This window comes from Gopherus evgoodei, unplaced genomic scaffold (assembly GCF_007399415.2).
Source record: "Gopherus evgoodei ecotype Sinaloan lineage unplaced genomic scaffold, rGopEvg1_v1.p scaffold_116_arrow_ctg1, whole genome shotgun sequence".
NCBI lineage: Eukaryota > Metazoa > Chordata > Testudines > Testudinidae > Gopherus > Gopherus evgoodei.
In genome coordinates, this window is record NW_022059779.1 from 1 (window position 1) to 19,573 (window position 19,573).

Genomic DNA, 19,573 nt, shown 5'->3' on the forward strand with positions numbered 1-19,573 from the left:
TTCAAAAATACACAACCCCCTAAACCTGCTTTTAGCAATCAGAATAATTTAGTGTCACCTTATTTTTGCCTGCCCCAGTACAAAAGAAGAGGCTTTTGTGGGTTTCCTGATTCAGAGAATGAAAATGAATGTGTGTCGGGCCGCACTGCTGTGGATCGTTGTCGAGCGGAACCCATTGTTGGCACTGGTAGTGTAGACACAGCCTCAGACTCGGTGCTGGGGAGGGGAAGTATTGCCTCTAGAGTCAGCCAGGGGTGGTGTGGGCTCGAGCGGGTTCTGTGTTGTGCTGTTAAAAAGGACCCCCAAGATATTGAACCCTGGGCCATGTTGCTGCTGATTCCAATTGGCAGAAGGGTCACAGAAAGAAGCAGGGGGAGGGGAGGAGCACCAATTAATTTATGCAATTATTCAGTGAGGCAGAGGCCTGGCAGGAAGGAACTACCTGTGCAAGCACCCTTGGCAGACGGGGGGATCTGGGATGTCCTCGGCACTGGCGATACAGCCCAGGGATGGGGCAGTAAATGGAGCGGGGAAGATTTGTGAGCTGGGAACTCCTCTCCCCAGATAGTTCCCCTGCAGGCCTGTTTCAGTGTCTCTCTTTGCTCTTTCCCTGTGTAACCCAGTGGTTCTCAAACTTTTTGAACTGGTGACCCCTTGCACAAAGCAAGGTGCTGAGTGCGACCTCCCCATCAATTCAAAACACATTTTTTCATATTTAACGTTATTTTAAATGCTTAATTTATAACCCAATTCTTTAAAATGAGTTTAACTTTTCTCACCACTTTTAAATTAAGCCTAGAACACACTTTGATTGAATTATTGTTATAAGCAGAAAAGGGTTTTTAAAATAGTTACTGTTCAGTACTGGGGGTGTGAAGACATTTGTCAATATCACTTTTCACAGCAGACTTTGCTCCATTGCCACCCTCATTTCTGCTGCCTGCAGAGCTGGGCGGTTTGTGACCCCCCACATAATAACCTCACCCCCCCATGAGGGGCTGTAATCCCCAGTCTGAGAACTCCTGGGCTGCCCCCTTCCCGCTCTGGCTGGGACACTTGACCCCTGTCCCATTCCCAGGGGGCTCGTGCTCTCCTGGAGCTGGATCGGCTGCTCCTGAGTGGAGCCAGAGTCAAGGGGGATGTCAGTGGGGCCAGCAGCGCTGGGAGCCACAGACACAGTGGGCAGAGATGAGCTGAGGAGGGGCCGCTTGTGGAGAGTCACTTTCCTGCCCGCCCCCAGTGCTCGCCCCCCCCCACTTCCCCAATCCCCTGGGGCCTGCCTTAATTCAGACAGTCCCTTTCCCGTCATATCCCCAGCACATCAGTGATTGCGATAGCAGGGGGCAGGTTTTCTCTGAGGCACTGAGCTTTGCCAGGGGGTTGGTGGCTCCTTTCTTTCCTCACCCTGGAGTAAACTCAGCTCTTTATTCCATCCTTGATGTTTCATGGAATAACAACAGCAGCATGAAGAAAGAGGTGGGCACAGCGGGTCTCAGGGGAGGGTGGTGGGCAGAGCAGGTGTCAGGGAAGGGGCAGAGAGGTGTGGGTAGCAGGCTGGACGGGTGTCATGGGAGGGGCTGAGAGGTGCGAGAAGTGGACAGTGCAGGTCTCAGGGGACGGGCAGAGAGCTGCGAGTGGCAGGCAGGATGGGTGTCACAGGAGGGGCAGAGAGGTGTGGGTGGTGGACAGGACAGGGGACAAAGAGGTGTGGGTGGTGGGCAGAGCAGGTCTCAGGGGAGGGGCAGAGAGGTGTGAGTGGTGGGCAGGACAGGGGACAAAGAGGTGTGGGTGGTGGGTGGAGCAGGTCTTGGGGAGGGGCAGAGAGGTGTGGGTGGTGGACAGGACAGGGGACAAAGAGGTGTGGGTGGTGGGCAGAGCAGGTCTCAGGGGAGGGGCAGAGAGGTGCGGGTGGTGGGCAGACTTTGGGGCAGAGGGTGTAGAGGCACGAGCAGCAGGCAAGGAGGCCTCAGGGGAGGAGAGGAGCAAGCAAGAGGTGGACTAGCTTCTAGGGACCTTCCAGCGCTCACGTCCAGCCTCCCCACATGCAAGAGTCATGGGCCACCTGTTCTCTGGGTCTTCACTAACCAAGCCCCTCCCCAATCTATGTTGATGGGAGAAGCCCTCCTGTTCACACAGCGCTATCTGCATCAGGATTAAGTTGATATAACTGCATTGCTCGGGGTGTGTGTGAATTTTTTACACCCCTGTGTAATGTAGTTACACCCACCAAATTTTGTAGCATAGACGTGTCCAAAGAATCACTCACACAAACCTTGGGAGTAAAACGTCACCTGCTCCTCTGCTTTACAGAATCCAAACGCAAGCAAAGCTTGTCTGGCCCCTGTGGGGGTTGGCAGACAGTCAGGTGTGGGCAGATAGGCTGCTTTAAATAACAGCAGGCACCATGGCTTAGCTGGTTAAAGCACCTGCTCAGTAAACAGGAGATCCTGAGTTCAACTCACAGTGCTGCCTTGTTGACTGGTTGGTGGGGCACCTGGTATTGGCTACTGTCAGAAGACAAGATTCAGAGCTAGATGGGCCTTTGGTCTAGCCCAGTAGGGTTTTTCTTATGGTTTAAATAACACTCACAGGCACTGGTAATAGAGTTACTGAAAGTTTGGGAGTTAGGAGAGGGTAGATCAGTGATCCAGTCGCCACACAGATGACCCCCTCCCTCTGGGACAGGGGCAGGTCTGAGCTCTCACCCAAATGCTCATTGTGGCTGCCAGAATCTGTGAGCAGCTTGTTTAGTTTATGCCAAAGATTGAGTCCTGCTTTGCGCACCATATGTAAGAATGAAAATCCTAAACTGCATTTTGAAATAACGAATGCAGCAGGACGTGTTATTGTCCCTGCCCCAAAGCAGACAGACCAATGGAGAAATGCCGTCAAGTCCAAGGTAATACTCCACTGCCATTTTACCTTTTTCACTCGCTAAACTCCTTCTTATGTGCCCCGCCCAGGCTGTCCTCTGCCTCAGCTGCTGCTCCCGGCCTGCTCTAGAGTCAAACATGCAGGGCCCCCAGGGCAACAGAGGCTGGGACAGGGTAGCAGCCTGGGTTGGGCTGGGAAGATGCTGGGAGTTCTCGTTCCCTGAGAACTGGTCCGGCTCCCTTCTCAACAGCAAACAAATCAATTCCACGTCCCCTCCCCAGAAAAATCAGCCTGGAGCCAAGGGCAGCAGGGGACGATTCCCTCTAGTTCCCACCGAGGCAGGAGAGAACCCAGGGTGTTTCTAGCAGAGCTTATGGAAGTGACGTGGGGAAACCAGCCTTTAATAACAGGCAGTTCCAGTTTAAGCTTAGTGTTTTTAACAATTTCTACAACATTAAAAAACCCTTCAATTGTAGTGTCACCATCCCTAAAATTGTTTCAGCCTTATAGGTTCCCAAGTGCACAAATAAACATCTCTTCAAATCCAAGGGAGTGAAGATCAGTCAATGTTCAGAGTCATCCCACATAAAAGAACCATGTTGTGGTACATACTGGCCCCATCATGTGGCCATCGCTTTTCCCTCCTCTCTGTTAAAAGTTTTAGTATTTTGCACAGAAACTTTCTTCCCTCAGGAGAGACCTGGGAACCAGGGCTGCCAGCCAGACAAACACCTTTAAGAGGAGGCGTAATCTGTCAAAAAGTGATCTCCCTCCTTCAGTTCAGTAACACCCTGAAATGTTACTTATCAGGGCAGAGCCGGAGGATTGAAAGCAGCTACAACAAATGCCTGTGTAGCTAACAAGAATGAACACAAACACTCCCTTGTATCTGAAGAGATGTTTAGTTTTACCCTTGGTAAACTACAAGGCTAAAGGGAAAGGTGATGGTGGTGCCAGATATAAAGAGTGAAACACGAGACAATCATCATAGTTATGCCCATAGTGACTGCAAATTATTTCTAAATTCTTATTATCATCGGTGTATTATTTTCTCTGGAGTCTAGACATTGACTATAACTTGACCAACAAATTTGGATCTTGATAAAATAATCGACTACCCCTGGTTAAGGCAATGGACTTGATAACCACTCAGTTCAAGTACTAACAACAGTGGCTGCCTTTTAGCCATAGCTTTTAATCAGGGCAATAAATTGATACGAACTCCTGTAAAATCATTTCCCAGCCGAGTCCTTCACCCACATTCCTTAGGGCACTGGGCCACCATGTGAACATTTCATTTCCCTCCTCAGTTTCACACAGAGACACAATTTCCTTTGCACAGATCCATGAACAGCAAAGCCTCCCTGTGTCTCTTGTCTGAGCCAGGGCATTCGATTCCAGTGAACCCTTCTCTCCTGCAATGGCGATGGTGAGACAGAGGGGACTTGGCCACCTTCACCTCTGACAGTGAGATATTGGCTCAGCTTTTTCTTTACACTGCTGTTGTCAGTCCATGAAACATCAGGGATGGAATGCAAGGCTGAGCTCACACACCAACCCCTGAAACATTTCAGTGCCCCAGAGAAATCCTGCCCCCGGCTATTGGAATGATATGGTGGAGATTCGAATAGGAAAGGGACTGTCTGAATTGTCAGTGTGGGGAATGAACAACTGTCATGGTATAAACCCCCACTCTGAACCTTAGCATCCAAAAGATGGGGTACCAGCATGAATTCTTCTAAGCTTAATTCCCAGCTTAGAACTTGTAGCGCTGCCACCAACCAGGAATTCCAGTGCCTGGTACACTCTGGTCCCCCCAAAACCTTGCCCGGGGACCCCCAAGACCCAGACCCTCTGGATCTTAACACAAGGAAAGTAAACCCTTTCCCCCCGTTGCCTCTCCCAGGCTTCCCCTCCCTGGGTTACCCTGGAAGATCACTGTGATTCAAACTCCTTGAATCTTAAAACAGAGGATGAAAAATGCACATTTCCCCCTCCTTCTCTCTCCCCCTCCCAGACTCTCCCTGAGAGAGAAAGTAATCCTAACACAAAGAGAAAGTTAACTTTTCTCTCCCCCTTCCCTCTTTTCTCCCCACCAATTCCCTGGTGGATCCAGACCCCGTCCCCTGGGGTCTCACACCAGAATAAAAAAAAAACAACCAGATTCTTAAACAAGAAAAGCTTCTAGTTAAAGAAAGAAAACAGTAAAAATTATCTTTGTAAATTTAAGATGGAATATGTTACAGGATCTTTCAGCTATAGACACTGGGAATACCCTCCTGGCCTAAGTATACCAGTACAAATTAAAATCCTATCAGCAAAATACAAATTTGAACTCCTTCCAGCCAAATACACATTTGCAAATAAAGAAAACAAACATAAGCCTAACTCACCTTATCTACCTAGTACTCACAAGTCTGAACTTATAAGAGTCTGTATCAGAGAGATTGGAGAGAAACCTGGTTGCACATCTGATCCCTCTGGGCCCCCAGAGTGAACAAGAACCAAACACTAACAGCACACACACAAACATCCCTCCCTCAAGATTTGAAAGTATCCTGCCCCCTAATTGGTCCTCTGGTCAGGTGACAGCCAGGCTCACTGTTCTTGTTAACCCTTTCCAGGCAAAAGAGATACGAATCACTTTTGTTCTATTAACTCTTACATCATCTTATCTGACAGGTGTGTCTGGACAGAGGCCTGAGGCTGGGCACTTTAAGGGAACTGCATGGTTTGGACTTCTAAGTAACCAGTGAGGTACTATAGAAGCTGTTTTGTGCTGGCTTGGTAAATCTAAGTATTGGAATAACCACCAGCGTTTGGGGTTTGTCTGCCCCATTTTGTTTGCAGTTCACCCTGATGGAGTGACCTCAGCTGGCTCCCACGGGCAGCACCATCACAGTGGCGTAGTCGTGCAAGGATCCACAGAACCAGGTCAATTAGGCTTTGGGTGAGAGCCCCACGCTATCCAAATTTGAAAATTGGGATTGAGAGTTTGGTTGGTTAAAGATCAGTGACCATGAGCCAGAAAGCATCTGCAAAAGCAATGAAACTGCAAGCCCTGATGGACGGCCTGCGGTTTGAATATGAGCAAAAACTTGCAGAAATTCAAATGGAAGAGAAGCAGCCTTGGCCCAGCTGGGGGAAGAAGCTGCTGAAAGAAAGGAGGAGGCTGATGAGAGAGAAGAAAAAGCTCGTAAGGGGCGTCTGGAATTACTGGCTGCCGAGGAGAAAGCTCGACAGAGGCAACAAGACCTAGAACAGGAGACTCACAAGATGCAACAAGAAACTGCCAGACTTCAGCTCCAAGTCAAAGAAGCAAGGAAAGAACAGCAGAAACTGTATCCTCTTGAAAATCCAGCTTATAACTATGTTGATATGTGGTATTACTCAGAGCAGTTTTCTGTGTTTAACCAGTTTTGCTATGGCCGGGGAGAGGGGGAGTCTAACCTGGTGGGTAATAGCTGTTTGTCTGTTCAAGAAAGCAGTGTGTCTGGGAATGAAGTTTCTGAATGTCTGTCTGATGTCTCAGAAGTGAATCTGGAGTTAAATCAAGAGCAAAAAGATCTCATCGGAGAGGGAGACGTTTCTCAGGAGCAGATTCAAGTAAATGGTCAGATGGAAGCCCTAACTGAGGAAGGAAAGGGTAGATGTGTAATGGGTAATGGATTGGTGGCTAGTGCAGCTTGTAAAAGTGAACCTGAAATGGGTAACTGTGATTTGCTGGAAGTAGCTCAGTGTAGTGAAAAAAGCAGCAGCTTATCTGTTGGAAGTGGCAATGTGCCTGGTAGAGAAGGTTTGGAGGAGCCTAGGCAGCCTTGTGAGCTGATGGCTTTATCTGGTCAGCAGTTTGGGAAGGCAAGGATAGTGGAAAATGAGTGTCCCTATCCCTTACCTGTTTCCTATGTGGAAAAATGTGACAGTGAAGGAAATGTGCCTGTGTCTGTCAGGCGTATTGACTTGCCTGTGGAGGAAGCTACCTCAGTCTCCAAGCAGTTATCTGTGAACAGCCCTGTGTGCTGGGACAAGGGAAAGGAAATCCCAAGCTGTGTGTCTGGTGAAGGAGAATGTGTCTCTGGCTCTTCTGTGTCTGTGGAGCAGACAGAAGGTGCCTTTCAGCCTGTGATGGTTGAGAATAGTTCAGTTGTCTCAGAGTTGGTTGTAAATACAGCTAAAGCCCAGGAAGGGAATGGTCCTAAGTTTGTGTCTGCTGGGGAGAATGGCACTGTAACTAGGTTGCATCCAGTTAGTGTCTTAGCAAAATCCCAGAGATCAGACAATTCTGGTGCTTGTAGTTTGCCAGTTGCTAATGTGTGGTTGGAAAAGGGTGTAGCAACTCTGTCTAATCAGGGTGATACCCTAGCCAGGGCACAAGGAGAGCAAAAAGGTGATTTAATTGTGTTACCTACTGACAGTTTGACAACTTGTAGCAAGAAGGAAAAGATTCCTGAGCTTGTTCATGGCCAAGAGAAGGAGAATGCTTCTAACCTGTTATCTAGAAAATCTATAAGTTTGCCTGAAAAGGAATTGTGTAGGAATCTGCCTGATGGGTCAGAGGTGATTCTGGATGTAAGTGAAACCCAGTAAGAGTCTGTGGGGGCTCAAGAAAGTGTTACTTTAGAGCAAGCCCTGGGTGAAGCAGGGAAGGGCAGAGAGTTTGAGAGGTGAATTGCTGCTTAGAGAAGCTGCTAAGGAAAGAAATCCTCATGGTAATCTGTGCAAGCAGTTTGGTACAACTAAAGGGTGTGGAAGTGATTTAATCAAGGAAGTTTCAGTTCCTAACAGCCAGAAATTTTCTATTGTAAATGGATCCACTGACTTTCCTTTTGAAAAATCCAGTGTGAATGGCTTTGAGACTGTCTCAGATGAAGTAAAAGTTGTTAAGGAATTTAAACAGCCCTATCACCAAGTGCCTGGGTTTGGCCAGCTTGTTGGGAAGACAATGGTGTTGGGATAGGACTGTCTCCATGCTAATTTTGTAAGTGAGCAGTCTGTGCTTCAGGGTCTGAGGAGAAATTTGGTTACTGGTGTTTCAGAGCAGAACAGTTTTATGGCCAAATGCTGGAGGATGCAGGGGAGAGCAAGCAGACTCTCACCCTCCGACTATTTGAATTTGTGTGGTATCTCTGTAAAACAGATTCCAGCCTTGGAATGGGTAGCAGCTGAAAATCTAAAAGCTGGTGTTTGTGTTAATGCAAATTACCTGGCTGGCAGGGAGAAGAAAGACTTGCTAATAGCTGTTAGCACAGAGAGCCCACCCCATCAGCCAGTGAATTCTATTAAGCAAGAGAAATCAGGGTGTGATCCTACAGAAGGAGGAGGAAAGAGAAAACTGAATTTTGCAAAGGGAAGCCACAGGTTAACCCTAAAATGTCAAAACCCCAATGGTATTAAGCCAAAGGTATGGCATGACAAACATAATTATAGATGGACACTTGCAATGAATTTGTTGTTATTGCTAATGGTAATTTTTGTAACTAGTGTGTTGCTATTACCAACAACTGTAAAAATGTACAGTGTGCCTAATCTTTTGGAAAATCCCTTGAACATGTTAAGAGAAATATATGAGAACACATTTATGTTAAAAGGCCTTGGTATACTGATGTTTCACTGCTAGTGCCTGTAAACAGTCTTGGAACTTTTCACAGAAGAAAAGACATTCCAGACCCGATGTGCACTAGGAAAGGGGAAACTGAGGCACACTACCATATTGCTTTCATGGCTAAATGCCAAGATTCCTACACTTGAACAACATTAATATCTGTGTTGATTTAATGTTAATTGGGTTCCAAACACTTGCCTGAGCTTGTATAGATAAAATAGCTAGTTTCTTTAGCTCTTGGTAAGATCATATGAAACATACAGGAATCCTGCTGCAAGAGCAGATCCAATCCACTATTGTTCTAACCAAGTTTGGCCTTAAGTTTGTTGGGGGGGCGGTCAAGGCTCCAAGTAACTGACAATATGACATGGGGTCAAAAGTTTACATTCTCAGGCCTACGATTGCCCTCTGGCTAAACAATATGTTCCGTTAAAGCATGAGTACATGTGATCATTTATTTTTCTTTTGTTCCTTTGTTTATGGTATAAAATGTAATTAATCAAAGGGGGTTCTGTAGTGTGGGTAAAGAATGTAGTTAATTAAAGGATCCGGTAGTTAATGAATTGTAAATGATGAATTGTAGCACCTGTAAGCATCTCTGTAAACAAGTAGGGTATAAAAGACATGGCAAAGGATAACGGTGTGTGCAGGATTTGAGATTAATATCTCCCTGTACCTTATTTGATTTCAAATAAAGAGACTTGCTTCTCCACTCCGGTGTGGTTATTGGGGATACACACACCGGGCAAACAAACCCCAACTGATGCCCCCTACAACAAGTTTGTAAAGAGATTCAATCGTTATTGAACATGAGTTTGGTAAAACATTTCTGTTATACACTAATATGTCTTCTAACCCAGTACAAGCTGTAATAAGACAAAACCCAGGATTAGGAGCTTTTGGGATGCAGTCAGTGATGTTGGTGTCATCCCTTCCTGCATCAATTTTGCGTTGGGAGTGTGATGTTAGGAGTATAGTATAATATCTCACTGAAAGGTGACAGGGCCAGAAAGAGTTAATTATCTCACCTCACCAACTGACCTGACCCATGGGTGAACCTTAAGAACTGGTTAGGAAGATCTGTAAATGAACAGAGCTTTGACATGCAAGTCTGCGTTGTTGGAGGTAGAAGGGTAGATGTTTGCTCAGGTCTTGGGATGTCAGCAAACAGGTCTTGTCTATTGCTGTAGTTTTAATTCAAAGATGAAAAAAGAGAATATTAGCATTTAAGATGATACTTGAGTGAAATAGTATTATTGTCTGTGTGCCTCTTTAAAGGTTTTGGTAACCTGTATCTGAACTGTTTAATGGATAAATTACTCTGTGCCAATTGCCAGGATGTTTGGGAGAAGGAGTTAAGCCTATTGTTTTCTCAGGCCGAAAGGCTGCTGGAAATGTATAAGAAGCCTGGGACACGATCCTTCTTCATCTCAGATCTGCTTTGGGTTTCAAGAGGGGGAAACTTTAAGCGACAAGGATTGAGATCCCAGTCATTGACTGGAGCCACCCTGAATCTGGCCATTGGACTATAACCTATGGACTATTTCTAAAAGGACTTTTGGCAACTACAAGCTCACCTCTACTATGTATCTAAATCTCAAGAATTGAATTCAAGTCTGTATGTATATGGATCTTTTAACCAACACATTCTCTTTTCTTTTCTAATAAATTTTAGCTTAGTTAACAAGGATTGGCTATAAGCGTGTATTTTGGGTAAGATCTAAGTTGTAATTGGACCTGGGTATGTGGCTGATCCTTTGGGATTGGAAGAACCTTTTCTTTTATATGATGAAGTAAGATTTTCAGGAATCATCATCATATGTTTGACAGGTGTGTCTGGACGGAGGCCTGAGGCTGGACACCTTAAGGGAACTGCATGGTTTGGACTTCTAAGTAACCAGTGAGGTACTATAGAAGCTGTTTTGTGCTGGTTGGTAAATCTAAGTATTGGAATAACCACCAGCATTTGGAGTTTGTCTGCCCCATTTTGTTTGCAGTTCACCCTGATTGAGGGACCTCAGCTGGCTCCCAGAGGCAGCACCGTCACACCGCCCCCCAGCTCGAACTGCCACTCCCCACTCCTCTACCAGAGCTGGAGAGGGAAGCCAGCGCCTCGCCCCTGCTGGAGCCGCCACTCCCCTCTCTCCTCCCAGAGCTGGGGAGGCAAGCCAACTCCCCTGTCCTGCTCGAACCGCCAACCCCCAGGCCCCTACTAGAGCTGAGGAGGGATCCCAGCCCCCCGCCCCCGCTGGAGCGGCCACTCCCCAGTCCCCTCCCAGAGCTGGGGAGGGAAGCCAGTGCCCCGCCCCCACTCTTACTGCAACTCCCTAGGCCCCTCCCAACCATTGGGGTGATCTGCAGAGGGATCCCTCCTTGGAGAAGCTGAGGGAACTTGCTGGCCACAGCTCTGCAAACCCCCTTGGGGAAGGCTGCAGGGACAGAGTCCTGTGGGAGAAGGGATTCCTGTACCGGGAATGGGCTCCCCAACGGGAAGTAGAACTGGGGGGAATCGGGAGGCAGCTGGTGATGCCCCAGGAATCCACAGGGTTCTTCCTTTTCGAGCTGTTGGATGGGAGGAGAGTAAGGGGACCCCAGAGCCTGGAAGGGGAGGATTGGGAGGAGAAGGGGGAAGACCCCCTGGGGGATCTCTTCCCTGAGGTGGGACCCAATCTCCCCGTCACGTGTTCCTTGTTCAGAATCACTGGGAAAGCAGCCCAGAACCTGGAGAGAGAGGTCAAGGACCTGCTGGCTTTAGATGGCATCCAGCCATTCAACATCCCATTGGCCTCACCCATGGGGCTGATCCCCAAGGGAGACAGGATGATCTGGTTTAGTGGGGACCATCAAAAGCTTAAAGCCATCAGAGTGTCCAGTGCCGACCCGATGCCTAGGCCTGGGGAGATTCTAGACAAGCTGAGGGGAATGGAGAACATGGCCCTGACATACAATGACATGTGTGTCTTTAGCCAGACCTGGGAGGAACAGGTGTCCCAGGTGAAGAGGGGGCTGGGCTGCCTCAAGGAGGAAGGACTGACAGTAAAAGCTGAAAAGTGTAAGGTGGGGACGGCAGAGGTGTGGAATCTGGGCCAATAGGTGGGGAGCGGCTGCCCAAACCGAAAGCTGGCCAAAAGCCAAGATGGGGGGCTCTTAACGAAGAAAGCCCAAATCGCAGCCCAGAGTGCTGGGAAAGACCCAATCCCAGTTTGAACCCCAGGGGTATTGGGGTGGCAAAAGCATTCGGGCTGCATAATCCTTCCCACATGCGGCCTGTGAGTGCCATCAAGCACACCAGACCTAAGACCCCCCCTGCTGATCACGGCCCCTTGCAGAGATCCCCGAGCCAGCACCTCTCAGACCTCCCCCGCTCATTCCTTCCCCCTGCAGAGACCCCCCAGCCAGCCCCTCTCAGAGCCCCCCGCTCAGCCCCCCCTGCAGGGACCCCCCAGCCAGCACCTCTCAGACCCCCCAGCTCAACCCCTCACCCCGCAGAGACCTCACAGACAGCGCCTCTCAGACCCCTGCCCCCCGGCACCTTCCCGCAAAGTCTTGTGTCCCGCACACTCCCCCGCGTGTCCCACTCCTCCCTGGTCCACCTCGCCCCCCCATGCTGTCTGCGTCCAAGTGCCCCCCACTCCACTTCCCGCCCCCCGGCCCTGTGACCTGCCCCCTGCCCGGGTCTGACCTGCCCCCTTGCCTCGTGACTTGTCCCGCCCCAGGGTCCAATTGGCCCCCGACCCACATCCCGCCCCTTCAGGTCCAACCACCCCGCATCCCACAACCCCAGATCCGATTGGCCCCTGCGTCCCGCCCCCCCTCACATCTGATCGTCCCCCATCCTCCCTGTCCTGCTCCACATTCCTTTCACGTAACCTCTGTCACGGACTCACAGATCGTGCCCACCTGTGGCTCCGTGTGGTCCGTGGGGGGTGCCCCTTTCAGTGCGACAGCCCTTCTCGGGGGTCCACTCTCACTCTGGGTCAGGCCCCTCCACCTCCTGGAGCCGCACCTCTCTGACCCTTAGCACGTCTGTCTCTGCTGTGGGCCCCCTCAGGAAGTCCACACGCTCTGGACCCCCCGGGCCTCCTCACCCCCGAAGGGTTTGATGCCTCCTATTCTCTAGCCCGGAGTAACTCTCAGCCAGCATAAAACAGGAGGGTTTATTGAGAGTTGAACCCAGCACAGGAAACTCTCAGGGCCTCAGGCCTGGCCTCCTTTAGCCCAGCACATCCCAGTCTCCTTGCAGCCAGGTGGTGTGACGAACTGGGACTGTTCTTACTGTGGTTTGTGAATACTGTGTTGGTGCTGCAGTGTCCTCATGGCAGTTCTTAAGTATCCAGCAAAGCAAAGTAGCAGTTCACTGAAATGCCTGGCACTCTATCTCGTAGCCACTGATGGTCTGGGCCCCTCCTCTGCAAAGGTGCCAGCTGAAGGTCTTGGAGACAAAGGGATCAGGTGACCTTCTGGCCCGGGGAAAGCAACTGAGAGAGGAGGAGTGGCTGGAGGGGGTTTGGTAGTCTGAAGCTGGCTGGGGGAGGAAGAGAAGGACAGACAGGGCTCTGAGACCCCACCCAAATGGGGCTGTGGTGCTCCTGGGGCCCCAAGATGGACCTAACTGGGGGGATCTTGTTCTCTGGGCCTGCAAGACCTATCTTGGACTGTGTTCCTGGTGTCTAAATAAACGTTCTGCTTTACTGGCTGGCTGAGAGTCCTGGTGAATTGCAGGAAAAGGGGTGCAGGGCCCCGACTCCCCCACACTCCATGACAATTGGTGGCAGTGGTGGGATTTACTGCACCCCATCGACGGCGCTTCCTGCAGTAAGTGACTGGGGAGCAGTAAAACAAAGGGGGACTGACAAGGACCAGGTGGGCTGAAGAGTCAGAGAGAGACAGGGTCAGGGGGTGGTTAACCACTGGGAGTATGTGACCAGAGGAAGGACTTTGCAGTAACAGGGTCCCTCGGGGGGATTGCAGGAGCGGTTCCAGGGACAGAGGACTTTGCAGCTTGACCCTGGCAGAGAGGGGGTGACCGGAAAAAGGGCTGGTGCACGAGGGGTCTCCCTGGAACCGGTAAAAGCTGAGAGCACAGACCAGCGAGTGGCCAGCAGGAAGATGTGTGCTAAGCGCCTTAAGAAAGACCTGGTGAACCTGTACAGGCAGAGGGGGCTGTGCATTGGGAGGTCCACCAAAGAACAGCTAATTGCCCAGCTGGAGGAGATGGATCGCTCCGGTGAACGGAGCTCGGTCCATGAGGAAAGCTGCCCAGCGGACGCAGCGTAGGCCCCGGGGCCTGACATGGCTGGGAGGGGCCAGACTGCTGCCGAGGACACCCCGAGACCCTGCCCACCTATACCTAGGAAAGAGGTTGGAGGAAGCCCAGTGAATACCTAGGGCACCCTGACCCTGGCGGCCAGCAGAGGATCATCCCGGCGGAGCTCCCCGTCCCTGGAATGGATGTGTATGGAACATGACAGGAGCTGAGATGAGAAGAGCTCGAGTTAAGGAGGCAAGAACTGAAGGAGTGGGAGAACCAGTGTAAACATGAGGAGAACCAGTGCCAGCATGAGCGGGAGGAGAAGAAGATCCAGTGTAAGCATTAGCGGGAGATGACCTGGCTGAGGAGCAGTGGGGCCCCAGCTGCGGCGAGTGAGGGGGGACCCAAGCCTACAAAGAGCTTTGCTAAATGCTTCCTGGCCCAGCGTAAGGAGGGGGAGGACATAGACACCATCCTGACGGCCTTTGAGAATGCCTGCGAGCTGCACAGGGTTGACCCTGCAGACAGGATCTCATTTCTCACCCCCTTACTGGACTCCACAGCCATGGAGGTGTACAGCCGAATGAAAGGGGCGGAGGCAGGGGCCTACGAGCTGTTCAAACAGGCCCTGCTCCGCGAGTTTGGGCTGACTCTTAAGATGTACCAGAAAAAGTTCCGGAGTCAGTGTAAAACTCATGAGGTCACATACCTACAACTGGTTAACCGGGCGCAGGGGTATGCCCGCAAGTGGACAGCTGAGGCCCAAACCTAAGAGGACCTGCTTGACCTATTCATACTGGAGCAGCTGTACAAGCAGTGCCCCTCCGACCTGAGGCTGTGGTTGATGCACCAGAAGCCGGAGAACCCGCAGCACGCAGGCCAGCTGGCCGACCAATTTGTGGACAGTCGAGCAGGGGATAACAGGGAGGAGTCTCGAAGGAGCAGGCCTGCCTCAATGCAGAGAGAGAATCACCATGGGACCTCCCAGCGGGGGCCTATGGAGAACCCCACCAAAAGGGAACATCCAGCGTCAGGTCCATCTGTCTCACTGGAGGGTACCCACGAGACATGGGCTGCTATCACTGTGGCCAACGAGGCCACATACGGGCCCAGTGCCCCAAGATCAGGGACAGACCGAGCAGACCCAACCTCCAGAGGGTTGACTGGGTAAAGACCCAATCAGATGAGGGGCAACATTCCCAGGAAAGGGGGGCTGGCAGCGTACCACCGGTGAAAGAGGGAGGAGTCCCCAGGTAAGCTCGTCTTGGGAGGTTGGATGCTCCAGGCTCCGAGATTTTGGTTTGGTTTACAGGGTGGGCGCCCCTCTGGAGAGAGTGCCTTGTTTCCCTGGAGGTAGATGGGAGGAAGGTCACTGGGACACAGGCGCAGAGGTGATGCTGGCCCGGCCCAAGGTGGTGGCCTCAGATTGGATGGTGTCCGACACTTACCTGACCCTGATGGGTTTGGGCGGGACCCCATTCGAGATACCTGTGGTGAGGGTACACCTGAAGTGGGGGGCCAAGACGGGCCACAAGGGCGTGGGGGTATGCCCACATTTGCCCACGAAGGTGTTAATGGGGGGGACCTGGAGGTCTGTCCAAGCAACTCCTGGGGTGCCCTGCTCGTGATCCATAGTCAGAGTCGGTGGATTCAGAAAGATTGGAGAAAACCTGATTGCATGTCTGGTCCCTCTTAGCCTCAAGAGCAAACAAAGAATAAAACAAACAGCACAACAAAGACTTCCCTCCACCAAGATTTGATAGTATCTCTCCCCAGATTGGTCCTCTGGTCAGGTGTCAGCCAGGTTCACTGAGCTTCTTAACCCTTTACAGGTAAAAGAGACATTAACCCTTAACCATCTGTTTATGACAGAAGGGAAGACAGTGCCCTGCCCCCACAGGAACTGCCTCTCCCCAGGCCCCTCCCAGAGTTGGGAGGGGGACGCTAGCGCTCTGCCCCCGCAGGAAAGACCACTCCCCAGTCCTATTGCAGAGATGGGGAGGGAACCCAGCACCCCATCCCCGCAGGAACGCCAGCTCCTCATTCCCCTCGCAAAGCTGGGGAGGAGAGGCAGTGCCCCGCCCCTGATGGAACGGCGGCTCCCCAGTCCCCTGGCAGAGCTGGGGAGGGAACCCAGAGCCCCGTGCCCAGAGGACTGGCCGCACCCCAGTCCCCTGGCACAAAAGGGGAGGGAACCCAGAGCCCCATCCCCGCAAGAACGGCCGCTCGCCAGTCCACTGCAGAGCTGGAAAGGGAACCTAGCACCCGCCCCTGCACAGGAATGGTGGCTCCCCAGTCCCCTCACAGAGCTGGGGAGAGAACCCAGCGCCCGGCTCCTGCAGGAGCGGCCACTCCCCAGTCCCCTCACAGAGCCGGGGAGGGAAGGCAGCGCATTTCCCCTGCAGGAATGGCCGCTCCCCAGTCCCTTAGCAAAGCTGGGGAGGGAAAGCAGCACCCCACCCCCACTGGAACGGCTGCTTCCCAGTCCCTTGGCAGAGCTGGGGAGAGCACCCAGCGCCCTGCCCCCGCAGGAACTGCCTCTCCCCAGTCCCCTTGCACAGCTGGGGAGGATACCCAGCGCCCCGCCCCCTCCTGAAACGGCGGTTCCCCAGTCCCCTGTCAGAGCTGGAGACGGAACTCTGCGCCCCACCCCCGCAGGACCGGCCACTGTCCAGTCCCCTGGCAGAGCTGGGGAGGGAAGGCACCTCCCTACGTCAGCTGGAACGGTGTGATGGAGTAGGGGCTGTTTGTGTGGGGGATGGGAGAGCCGGGGATGTCTTTAGGTGAGGGAAAGGATCTTTAAGCCTGTAACCTGAGCCAGGTAGTAGGGAGGGGGTTAGCAACTTGGCCTGGGAAGCTGGACAAAGGAATCAGCTGGCTGGAGGAGGGGCAGTTCAGTTTCGGTTTTCAGCTGGGTGAGGGGAATTCAGGGGAACCTATGATGGACCCAAACACCCTGAAACTCCAAAAGGACTCGACTGAGGTGTCCTGACTGTGCCTGCAAGCTCTGCTGTAACCTGCATTCCTGTGGTCCAATAAACCTTCTGTTTTACTGGCTGGCTGACAGTCACTGCGGGTCCCAGGAAGAGGGGTGCAGGGCCAGACTCCCCCACACTCCATGACAACTGGTGGCAGCGGCGGAAAATAGTGCCCCCCCGTGGACGGCGCTTCTTGCAGTAAATGACTGGGGAGCAGTAAAACGAAGGGACGATTTCAGGGGTGATTTACCCCTGGGAGTGTGTGCCCAGTGAGAAGGACTTTGCAGTAACAGAGTCCCCCGGGGGATTGCAGCGAGCGGTCCCAGGGGCGGAGGAGTCTGCAGCTCGACCCTGGCAGAGAGGTGGTGACCTCAAGAAGGGTTGGTGCACTGGGGGTCTCCCTGGAAACTGTGGGGAGCGGAGAGCACCCCGGCCTGTGAGTGGCCAGCAGGAAGATGTATGCCCAGCGGTGCAAGTGCCACCTGGTGGAGCTGTGCAAGCAGAGGGGGCTGCGCAGTGGGAGACTCAGGAAAAACCAGCTGATGCCAGGCTGGAGGAGGGAGACCGCTTGAATGAACAGAGCCCTGTCTCGGAGGGAAGCAGCCGGGCAGATGCAGCGCAGGCACCAGTGCCTGTCCCAGCTGGGAGTTGTCAACCGGAGGCTGAGGGCTTCCCGATACCCCCCTTCCTATGCCTAGGGGAAGGGCGGGGAGGAGCCCAACGAATTCCGAGGGCACCATGACCCCCCCGGCCAGCAGGGGATCCTCCCGGCGAAGCTCACCCCCCAGCAGTGAATTGTCCCGGTGGCGCTCGGCATCCGTGGAGCAGATGCGGCTGGAATATGACAGGGAGCTGAGATGGGAAGAGCTCGAATTACAGAGGCAAGAACTGAAGGAACGGGAGATCCAGCATAAACATGAGGCGAACCAGCGCCAACGTGAGGAGAACCAGTGCTAGCGTCAGCTGGAGGAGAAGGAGAAACAGCATAAACATGAGCTGGAGAGGGCCCAGCTGGCGAGCAGTGGGGCCCCGGCTGCGGTGAGTGAGGGGGGACCCAAGCCTACAAAGAGCTTTGATAAAGGCTTGCTGGCCTGGCGTAAGGGGGGGGAGGACATAGATATCTTCCTGACGGCCTTTGAGAATGCCTGTGAGCTGCACAGGGTTGACCCTGCAGACAGGATCTCATTTCTCACCCCCTTACTGGACTCCACAGCCATGGAGGTGTACAGCGGACTGAAAGGGGCGGAGGCAGGGGACTACGAGCTGTTCAAACAGGCCCTGCTCCACGAGTTTGGGCTGACTCCGGCGATGTACCAGAAAAAGTTCCGGAGCCAGCGTAAAACCCATGAAGTCACATACCTACAACTGGTCAACTGAGTGCAGGGGTATGCCCGCAAGTGGACAGCTGGGGCCCAAACTAAAGAGGACCTGCTTGACCTATTTATACTAGAGCACCTGTACAAGCAGTGCCTGTCTGACCTGAGGCTGTGGTTGATGGACCACAAGCCGGAGAATCCGCAGCACGCAGGCCAGCTGGCCGACCAATTTGTGGAGAGTCAAGTAGGGGACAACAGGAAGGAGTTTCGAAGGAGCAGGCCTGTCTCAACGCAGAGAGAGAGTTACCATGGGACCTCCCAGCGGGGGCCTATGGAGAACCCCCACCAAAAGGGAACATCCAGCGTCAGGTCCATCCGACCCACTCGAGAGGACCCACGAGACATGGGCTGCTATCACTGTGGCCAACGAGGCCACATACGGGCCCAGTGCCCCAAGCTCAGGGACAGAGCGAGCAGACCCAACCCACAGAGGGTTGACTGGATAAAGACCTAGTCGGAGGCGGGGCAACGTTCCCAGGAAAGGGAGGTTGGCAGCGTGCAACCTGTGAAGGAGGGAGGAGGTCCACAAGTCAGCTCCTCTGGGGGGCTGGATGCTCCAGGCTCTGGGTTTTTGGTTTACAGGGTGAGTGCAGGGCTGCCCCTCTGGAGAAAGTGCCTAGTTTCCCTGGAGGTAGATGGGAGGAAGGTCACTGGGTACTGGGACATGGGCGCAGAGGTGACGCTGGCCCGGCCCGAGGTGGTGGCCTCAGATCGGATGGTGCCCGTTACCTACCTGACCCTGATGGGCGTGGGCGGGATCCCATTCAAGGTGCCTGTGGCGAGGGTACACCTGAAGTGGGGGGCCAAGAAGGGCCCCAAGGACGTGGGGGTACACCCACATTTGCCCATGGACATGTTAATGGGAGGGGACCTCGAGGACTGGCCAAGTAACACCCAGAGTGCCCTGGTCATGACTCGCAGTCAGAGTCAGCGAAGGGCACTGCGCCTCGACAACGGGGAAGGGACTCTGCCCGAGGTGCAGGACCCTAACATGGTGGGGGGGGGGGGAACGCCCAGGGACATGGCTCAGAGAGGCTGCGACCTCAGACCCAGCCAATGAGAGAGAGCAGGTCCCCACCCCTGTCCCAGCTGCTGAGTTCCAGGCCGAGTTGCAGAAAGATCCCTCCTTGCGGAGGCCAAGGGACCGGGCTAACCTCAGTGCTGTACAGACCATGATGAGAGTTTGGAAGGAGAGTTTCCTGTGGGAGAAGGGGTTTCTGTACCGAGAATGGGTTCCCCAGGGTAAGTAGAGTCATGGGGGATCAGGAGGCAGCTGGTGGATCCCCAGAAGTTTTGCCACAAGCTACTGTACCTGGCCCATGACATCCCTCTCGCAGGGCACCAGGGAATCTGGCGCACCAGGCAGAGGCTGCTACAGAACTTTTACTGGCCTGGGGTCTTTACCCATGTCCGACAGTACTGCCAATCCTGTGACCCCTGTCAGAGGGTGGGGAAGGCCCTCGACAAGGGGAAAGCGGCTTTGAGGCCTTTA